Genomic DNA, 10,631 nt, shown 5'->3' on the forward strand with positions numbered 1-10,631 from the left:
GAGCAAATCTTGAAAGTCAGCTGGAGCCTTTTCTTCTTTCCTGAAAAGTATCTTGCATAATATCTCCCTACTAAAACATTTGTCTTGGATCAAAAATACTGGCACATAAAGGCAATTTTTTGTCAAAAACATGTAAGAGACCATGAGGTTTTGCAGTGGGTCATAAACATCAGCTTTTTGTGCTCTTCTGCAAAAGGTACTATTGATTTAGACAGCTGTCTGACTTCATCAGATATGAAATTGCCTGGGATCCTCATTCATGTTCTTGGTGATTCAGCATTTTCCTTTTCAACATCTATTTGTGAACAGCTGCAACTGAGATTCATTGGCAAAAGAGCTGTGTTTATTACGTGCTGTAGCATCCCAATTGTTAGATCTTACTGCTGACTGTGTAGTATAGGAGAGATATGTGCTTGCTTGCTTCAGAAATGATGGGTACATTTGCTGCTCATTTTTAATATTTGTGAGGGATCATTATGAATATAGGAAATTTGTCACTGTAATGGTGCGGGACTGTAAAAAGAAATTCTATGGATGACTGAAAAGTAGTAGTAGTTATTATTATTACTACTACTATTTTTTTAAGACTAGAGGTTTTGATAGCCATTGATTTTCATACAATACAAACAAATTATCCCTGCTACAAAGATCTTACAATCTAATATGAAAAGTAATTGTGATCCAGGTATGAGGATAAAAGCAAGATGAGCACTTAAGACATAATGATCCTTGTTCCCAACAGAAATTTCATATTTATTTGGTTAAATATTTTGCTAAATATTTTACATTGTGTGAAAAATTCCTAGGTCTCTTTCTGTTTTCACTCTCCTCCTGTCCAAAAGTCCATTTCCTTGAATTAAAAGTGCAACAGTCCATACCTGACTTTGTTTATACAGTGGGTGACTACAAGGGAAGCTTCTTGAGCTGGCAGGCCAGAGGTATCAAGCAGTGCAGAAACAAAGCTACACCCTTTGCATGCACCAAAACATCCCCAGTGCAAAACCAAAGGCTGGTGGGTTCCCACCAGAGTGCCAGTTTCCAACAAATATTTTTCCAGTTCACAGTAAACTGAAGCTTGCATATTTGGAAGTTCACACATGAAGAAGCCTCTTTATCTGTGACACACATAAACCAAGGCTTGCATATTTGAAAGTTCACACATGCAAAAGCCTCTTTATCTGCCTAATCATAATGCAGGTCTGTTTAAACCAGGTTAAGTACAGTCCTGGCAGTGCAGACTTTAGTAAGATTCAAGATGGCAAGTACATTGATCTAATGTGACTAGTGTTCTCTGGCAGCTTCCAAGCCTGAAGTTCAAAACTGTTTTTCTCAGTCTCCTAAAACTACTTTTGTCATCTTATGGGTCAGATCCCAACGTCTGCCTGTTTCAGAGCCCCAGGTCTCTTACTGGAACTTGTTGAAAATATTATTGTTTGTCTCTTTTGCAGTGCCCCAAAAAGGACTTCCACTGACACAGGTTCAGAAGGTTGAAATATTATTAAAGTGACAAACACAACAGTTTGGGGATTGCTAGTGATTAAATGCAGTGGTTGCAAGGGATCAAGCTCAGGTTAATAAATCCCAGGTAGCATCTGGCAAAGCTGGAGACAGAAATCTTTGCAGTAGCACAGAGCTATAGTAGGAATACAGCAGAAATTAAGCTGTCATTGAATGCACAGCTCTTACCAAGAATGTGTCCCTGACCTAGGTGGTGGAAAACAGCCTGTTGACTGCCTTCAGCTGTGCTGAATCAGCAGTCATTCCCCATTTAGAGAGACATTCTTCTCATGGATTTTTGTACTCTAACCCCTGCTGTCTCTGCCTTCTAGGTGACATTTAGCATGATATGGGGGGAGAGTTAAGTATCTATGATACATCTATGTTTAGCATGTACTCTGTTTGGCTTATTATCACACTGAATGGTGTCAGCTTTAATATTAAAATTGTGGTTAATTAGGCAAAGCTCTTTGCTCAGGTACTATGGGTTTTGAAATCTCTTTGGAAGCTACATATTTTTGTTACTTTAGCCTTGTTTGCAAGCTCCATATTTTTGTTGTTTTAGCCTTGCTTCATTAGTTTTAGCTGAAAGAGAGCCATCTTATCTTTACAAGACTCCCTCCTGCCATTTGGTAGATCAGCTTCACAGATCCTATTTCCCAGAGAGAACATAGAATGATTCAGGTTGGAAGGGACCATGAAAATATCTAATTCCAACCCCACTGCTATAGGCAGGCACATTTTCCACTAGACTAGATTGCTCAAGGCCTCATCCATCCTGGCCTTGAACACCTTCAGGGAGGGGACATCCACAACTTCCTTGGGCAAGCTGTTCCAGTGTTTCATCTCACCCTTTCTACTGAAGTGTATTACAATAACCTGCATTCATTTCCCACACTAAGCTAGGCAGTTAACCCACATGTGTTTAACAAGCTTTGTGTTTAATATTTGCAAAAGCATTTTGATGTTCTAGATTGTTTGTAGAAACCAGAGGTTCTTCACAAAAAGAGTATTGTGAGAGGCAACTTATACATTCTTGCAGCAGGTATTGCAGGCTCCCTAAGACATGGGTGGATGATGTCTAATTTTTCTTGATAGTTTAAGTAAGCTACATTCACTATATGACTATTTATCATTATGCTGGGGTTTCCCCACATTTCAGTAAGAGTGAACTGGTTCCTTTCTTGGAGCACCTAAACACACAGTGTTTAGTTAATGTAAACTCGCCCTCAACAGCTGAGGCTCAGGCAATTGTTTCACAAATCTGCTGTAGGAGTGGCAATCTCAGAGGTGACAGGAGCACAGGAATTTCCTAAAACCACTTCAGCAAGACTTGCCAGTGTTTGGTTGCATCTCAGTTCATAGCTCAAACAGTGAAGGCAGAAGTTCAGAGGATGTGTCTCAGTGAGAAGCAATGTAATTTCTCGATAAAGTTTCCAAAAAGCAGTTTTACATTATTACTTTTTATACCCAAGAGTTGGATTTTAAATTTGTTTATTGTGGGGGAGTATTCATTAGATATTCACCAAAGATAAACCTTGACCATATACCAGCTAGCTCTCATTTATAAACAGGACTGCAACTCTCTCTCTGCAAACATCTTGTGAAAAGTGAGGTTGCTAGGAGGAACTGATTCTTGTTCCTTACCACCTGTGTACTTTGTAAGATCAAACAACATTGCATTCATTGGCACCTTGCCTTGTATCTACACTGAGTCCATATCTGGAGGCTAAACTGTGTCAGTTGCTCTATCACCCAGTGTTCCCTTTTGTGCACTGAAGGGAGGTCAATAAAGAAGACCCATGGGTTGACATTAGAAGAGATTTAGGGAAACAGCAAAACTAATATTAATGCCAATGCAAATACAAAGTAAACAAAGTTATGCTCAGCCCAGCGAGTGTATGGTGGTCACAATAAACAGCACATCAGTTCTCAGAAACAGAATGGTAATCAAACCCCTCCAGGGATGGGTAGGAGAAGAACAAGGAGGAGGAGAAAGGCCAGGATGAGACCCCATCCTCAGCAAATTTCCCCCGTTATAATGTGTGACCTTTATGGTATGGGACACAACTGTGAGCCGGCTCAGGTCAGCTGCCACAGCTTAAGCTCCTGGCTGTCTCGAAACAGCGAACAGCCTACATGCCATGGCTGTCCTACAATTCCATCCCAGCAAAACCAGAATGCTTTCTCTTCTTGCATTTAAGCTTTTTATGTGAAACAAGCACAAGGAAGGAAATAATGTAATTAAGAGCAAAGCAATCTAATCTAAACACAATTATGCCACATTACGTACAGTTATTTAGTATTTAATTAGAAAGACTACTGTGATTACACACAGAATCACAGAGTGGCAGGGATTGGAAGTGCCCTCTGAAGATCATCTAGTCCAACCACCCTGCTAGATCAGATTTAGATTAGGAATGACAGGTTTGTTTAAATGACTCACCATGAACAAATAAACTGCTAAAATACATGGTTGAACAAGGAAGTGGATGGCTGAAAATCCTGTGTATGAACTGAATCCTGCTACCTATTTCAAATGTTTGAAGGTTATCTTTCAAATTTTTGAAGTCTATCTTGTTTCATTGTCTGGTAAGCAGAAATTATTCCTGCTGTTGGGAATAAGTTTCAGTGAGCAACAGGAGGAACTTTTCATTAAAAGCATACGCACTAAAACCATTATGCAATCAGTAAAAAACACAGGTAAGCAAGGTGTAGGGAGGGGGTGAGAGTATTTTTATTGTGAATGAAGAATATGCTGTTTCATGAGATTCTTTGTCCAGCTGGACTGCGCTGGAAATTCTGTTCCTCGAGATATTAAGATGACTGCCAGGAACAAATCTGCAATAATCTGGAGCTGGACACAAGATGAATGAGGTACACTACCACACTACTAGCAAGAGTGGTGAGAAAAACCCCAATGCTTGACTAGCCAAAGCTGACCAGAAAGCTGTGCCTCTGCATTCAGGAGCTCTAAAGTTATTTGGCATTTTGCATTCCTGCATTCTTCTGTCATCCTTCAGGAACAGGTAGAAAAGCTGTTGTGAAGGGAGCCCATGCCCAGAATTATGCCCCAAATATTGCTAAAACTTGTTCCAACATGTCTTGGTCACATCCTCCCCTTCCCCCTCCCTTCTGGAGTGGGTGCTCAGCCCAGAGCTGAGTAAACAAAAGGCATCAGGTGTCAGCAAGCCAGGGAAACAATCCAACCTGCCTTCCCTAGAGGTAAACAAGACCACACAACCACCTTATGGGATGTTTGTGAGATGCTTGTGCTTCTTCCAAATTTGGGCATAATTCTAGCCACATGCTTGGCCATAGGCTAAAGGTATTACCAAGGCTGACTACTGGCCCAATTCAAGGCTAGAGTAATGTATAAACATCCCCTAAATTGTAAACAAGTTGCTCTTTTCTTAAGCTCTTTGCTCCTTGCTTTTGCTTCTGCTATTAAGCTCCATCCGCATGCATGCATACTGCTGGCCTCAGCAGTTCTGAGAGAAGCCAGCAACCCAGGAAGAGCCAACATGCCTCAGTTTACCCAGAAGCCTGCAGAGAGTCCTTCACTTCACTATGTAAGGAAAAATTATCTCTACTTAGAAGTTCCTGTTCACAATGGAGACAGAGGAGTTTAGTAAAGCTTTATTTGAATAGCGAGAGAGTCCACAGGACAATTCCTGGTGGGGTCTCTCAAATTGATGGGAGATGCAGCTCCCGTTTTATCCTAAATGGATGGCCAAGGGCTCAGGCCCAGCCAGCATGGGTTTAGGAAGGGCAGGTCCTGCCTGACCAACCTGATCTCCTTCTATGATCAGGTGACCCGCCTGGTGGATGTGGGGAAGGCTGTGGATGTAGTCTACCTGGACTTCAGCAAGGCCTTTGACACCGTCCCCCACAGCAAACTCCTGGCCAAGCTGGCAGCCCATGGCTTGGACAGGAGCACACTGCATTGGGTTAGGAACTGGCTGGAGGGCCGAGCCCAGAGAGTGGTGGTGAATGGTGCCACATGCAGCTGGTAGCCAGTCACTAGTGGTGTGCCCCAGGGATCAGTGCTGTGCCCCATCCTGTTTAATACCTTCATCGATGATCTGGATGAGGGAATTGAGTCAGTCATCAGTAAATATGCAGATGACACCAAGTTGGGAGCAGATGTTGATCTCTTAGAGGGCAGAAGGGCTCTCCAGGCTGGACAACTGGGCAGTCTAACAAGATGGCATTCATCAAGTCCAAGTGCCAGGTGCTGCACTTTGGCCACAACAACTCCATATAGTGCTACAGGCTGGGGTCAGAGTGGCTGGAGAGCTGCCATACAGAAAGGGACCTGGGGGTACTGATTGACAGCCAGATGAACATGAGCCAGCAGTGTGCCCAGGTGGCCAGGAAGGCCAATGGCATCCTGGCCTGTATCAGGAATAGTGTGGCTAGCAGGAGCAGGGAGGTCATTGTGCCCCTGTACTCAGCACTGGTTAGGCCACACCTTGAGGCCTGTGTCCAGTTCTGAGCCCCTCAGTTTAAGAAGGACATCGAGACTCTTGGAACGTGTCCAGAGAAGGGCAACAAGGCTGGGGAGAGGCCTTGAGCACAGCCCTGTGAGGAGAGGCTGAGGGAGCTGGGATTGTTTAGCCTGGAGAAGAGGAGGCTCAGGGGAGACCTTCTTGCTATCTACAACTACCTGAAAGGAGGTTGTATCCAGGAAGGGGTTGGTCTCTTCTCCCAGGCAACCAGCACCAGAACCAGAGGACACAGTCTCAAGCTGCACCTGGGGAAGTTGAGGCTGGACATGAGGAGAAAGTTCGTCAGAGAGAGAGTTGTTAGCTGTTGGAATGTGCTGCCCAGGGAGGTGGTGGAGTCACCATCCCTGGAGGTGTTCAAGAGGGGATTGGACGTGGCACTTGGTGCCATGGTCTAGTAGTCATGAGGTCTGTGGTAGCAGGTTGGACTTGATGATCTTTGAGGTCTTTTCCAACCTTGTTGATTCTATGATTCTAAATTCCTGGTCACCAATTTCCCTCTCCCTTTCCCCATAGGCTAGGGTACTCAGGATTTACAGTCTTCCCTGAAACGCCTACTGCATGTCCCCTTTCACATGCAGCTACAACTACAATTTAGCGTCATAGTCTCAGTCCCACCAGTAAGAAAAGCTGCCACCGCGTCTTAACGGCACTGAAACCCGATGGTAAGCCTTATCCAGTGGTGTGGGGGGAGGTCTAGACTGAACCCTTCGGCCAGTCCTAATAGTATCTACTACAGCCACGAGCCGCAGACCTGCGAACCAAAGCCCTTTCGTGTGCCGGCCCGCAACGAAGGACTGCAGCGTCGTGGGAGGGGACCCGCCGCCGCTCCACAGCCCTCTAAGGCTGACCCAGGACTAATTGGAGAGACGGGAGTGTCCCATACAGCTTCACAAAGGACTGTCCAATAACCCTAGAAATGGAAAAGCAGTCACCGAAAGGAACTTGGCAGTGCTCATACAGCCCGGAGCAAGCCACGGGAAAAGCCACACCGCTCCGCGCTGCCCCTCCCACCAACCCGCTCTGGCAGCTTGAGGAGCGAATCGCACCCCCACAGCGCTCGGCCAACCCCCGCAGGGCCCGCAGCTCCAAGGGACCCGCCCAAGCCCATCCAGGTGAACCTGTCGGCAGAAGTCTCCACCGCGCCCCCACAGCTGCAGAAGGCTTGCCTCCGCTGTCCGGAGGGACTGTCCTGGGAGCTAGCCACAGCAGCCACGGCCCTGCCGGGCCCGCCAAGTCTCTTAGCCTCGGCAGGCAGCCAGTGTAGCAGCAGTTTAGCAATCCGTTTAGCAAGCGAAACCGTGTATCTTTTCAGTGTTCAGGTGTTTAGCACCAGCTATGCTTCTGTTTAAAATCCTTGCACTTTAGCTCGCGTGGTATAACACTCTATGATTTACAAGCAGCCTCCCGGGCCATTCCCGGAATCACAATTCGTGATCATGAATTGATTCAAGTCTCTTGAAAGGTTCCTTAATTGCAGGCGCCTGACATTCTCTCTCTTTAGCTGTATAACCATCCGCCAAGCATCTCCTTGAGTCGCCATCTGGTGGACAAATGGCAGAATCGCAACCTTGGTTCTTAACTGAGTAACTGTTTTATATTTTTTCCTAATTGGGTTCAAACTGCTGTATTGTACCAGTTCATGAGGCATTTTTCACGTCCATAAACTAGAATCTGCATATAAATAGCATTTAACAGTCATCAATAATTTGTGAAAAGTAATAAAAATAATATTTTGTCTTTCCATAATTCATAAATTAATAACCATATTCATTGCAAATGCACAGAGTAGAATACAAGAACAAACAGCCAAGATGAACAATAGTTTTCACCGGTTTTAGCAGAAGTACTCCAGTATTCAGGAAGTGTGATAGGAAACATAAAACTCAGGTACTGGTGAAAGAGTCGAGTTGCCTTTGAAACAGGAGTGCTGGAAACTTGCTACCACCTAGTGGCAGTAGGTATCTGTCTCCATCAGCCAGCATTTCAAGCTGTGTCTTTGCAGACAAGCAGGGACATTGCCCTGAGACAGACATGGTCTGGGACCCCAAGGCTTGCACCATGTGGGGTACTAAAAGGCCACTGTTGCCATCTGAGGCATGCACAGGTTGAGAAAAAGCACCCTGACATGGACTGTAAGGAAGGAGGGTGAAGACCTGCTTAAATTCATTGGTTTATCTTCCCTTGCTGTATCTCTCTTTAAGGAAAATGCCAGATACTGCAAACAAAAGTGATATTCAAATGCTGCTCAACCCAAAATGCGCTTAGAATTCTGCTAAGTACTTGCACTTTCCCCCCTCATGCTGATGCAGCCTCTCTCATGTATTTTAGAAGTGCCAGGGAATACAAAGCAGATTGAATTGCTCGCTGACTGGCAGATCGGTCGATCGACAAAAAGCTGTACAAATAATTTAATACTCTTGCGAGGGTTCTTTTGAGACAAACACAGAGGTGTTCGCTCTTCCACATCAGACAACCACAAGAGTTATTCTTTCAGAAAAGACTGCAGAATTTTAGCATCATAAATTATACAATACATGGCCAGGCAACCAGTGTAAGCACAGTAGCAGCACCGTTGGATAATTTTCCACTAGTGAAGGAATTGATTTAAATAAACAGGGAAAGTAATTACATTTAAAAAACCTGACCAGTCAACAACAAAACCACACACACAACCCCCCACCCCAACCTCAAAAACCCAACCGAGCAACCAAAACCCAACCAACCAAAACCCAACCAACCAAAACCCAAACAAAAAGCAGAAACAAACCCCCCCCAAACAACAAAAAACCAACAACAATCAAACCCAAAACCCATACACAACCCCCCCCCCCAAGAAACAAAAAATGCCCAAACCCAACAAAAGCAAAAACCCAACACCCCAAACAGTAGGGGCAAACCACGTTGAAGAAAAGTCTCTTCAACATTAAATTTCACAGTCCCATTACCTGCACCTTATGCTTAGTTTTGGAATTCAGAGTAGTTGATTTTGTCCCATCATTGTCAGAATGACTTTCATATGGAACTTTTCCCATGTTTTCCTAAGCTGTTGCTCTTGTGCTATTCAGAAAGAGCTATGAAGAGGAGTGGATCAAAAACGCCAACTGGCCAGTGTGTTTGTTTCACAAGTTCCAGAGCTCCAACAGGAAGGCATCAGCTGTTTCCAGGCTCCCGAGTGCATGAAGGATTTAGGACTCTCTCTCCACCATCATGAATATGCAACTGTTTCAGTGATCTCCAGCACTTTTCCAGCATTTATTACTTCACTCCCACTGAAATAGAATCTTCAGGTAACAGGACAAGGCTCTCCTTGTCAACAGCTACTTTGACTGAAATCTTTAACCTGCATTAAAACACACCATAACAACCTTCTGGTATGTAGAAGCCTTCAGCAAAATACACATTCTGTCCATTACGAGTTTTACCCTGAGAATGATGTGAAGTTTAGTAGAAGTCTGCATCAGCAGCCTATTGTTCCCCCTCATTTGGGGGCCATTGGGTGATGAATGAAAGCATGAACCCTGTTGCCATATGGCAATGAAATTCCAGAAATACAGAGCAGAGAATCTTGGAAGTCCTCCCAGAAGTCCTTTACTGTAGTGTTGTAGAATCCCCAGCATTAGAGAGTCTCAGAAGCATTACAGAAGTCCTGGAAGCCCTAACAGATCAAGCAGCTAAGCAAATTGGTAGTCCCAAGCATACCCCCAGCAGCATCCCTAAAATGAAACCCTAGCTGGAAGAAGTAGCTAACTAAGAGAAGCAGAAGTCACTAGCAGCCCTAAACCACCCGCAAGATGCCTTATAGCTTGGAGCGTCTGTCTTTTATACTCTTCGTTATCAATCCCTTGAACAGTAAAACCCAACCACATATATAAGCTAAAGTCTTTTTCAAGTAAGAGGTGCCAGCATGTCAAGGAGGTGGCTTCTGCAGCATGTCCCAATCAAAGGGTGCCAACGTGAGGATGTTGGTTTAGGTGCACATGGAATGTTTTTGCTTTGCTTTTTAGTGTGCAATTGGTCAGCTAAGGAATTGTGCACTCTGCACACATCCAGCAACTGTCCTCAGAATAGTAGCTGCAACAGCAGCCCACCCTTCTTGCATATGTAAATACTTCCTGCACATGACACTGTTTTTCTCCCCCCACCACGTATTTCTATGCTCTTCCAGTGCAGTTAATATTTGGAAGTGTTTAACATTTCTGGGAAATACTAACTTGTGTAACAGCACTATTGTATTTGTTATCCCAGCATACAAACCTATTCTCTCCCCTCAGTACTTGCTTATTACCACAAACAGCATCAAGATACTAGTTCATGTTTACCAATAGGCAATATTTATTATAATAACTGAGAACTTGATAATACAGTATTGCACACAATAATGATGGATCAATCAACAAACCCATGTTCCTATGCAACTGTAAGTAGCACTTTAACAGAAGTTTAACACACTGTGCGTTAGGTTTCTTAGTAAAGTGACAACTGAGAAGATTATTTCACAAGAGTATGAAAGTGTGAACTTTCATTCAAGGCATATGCATGAAACACAGGAGAAGGACTGCTATCTGTGACACAGGTCTGAAAACAAACAAACCAGAAATCCCCTTCACTCCAAAATACATGAAA

The sequence above is a fragment of the Dryobates pubescens genome, chromosome Z, assembly GCF_014839835.1.
Source record: "Dryobates pubescens isolate bDryPub1 chromosome Z, bDryPub1.pri, whole genome shotgun sequence".
NCBI lineage: Eukaryota > Metazoa > Chordata > Aves > Piciformes > Picidae > Dryobates > Dryobates pubescens.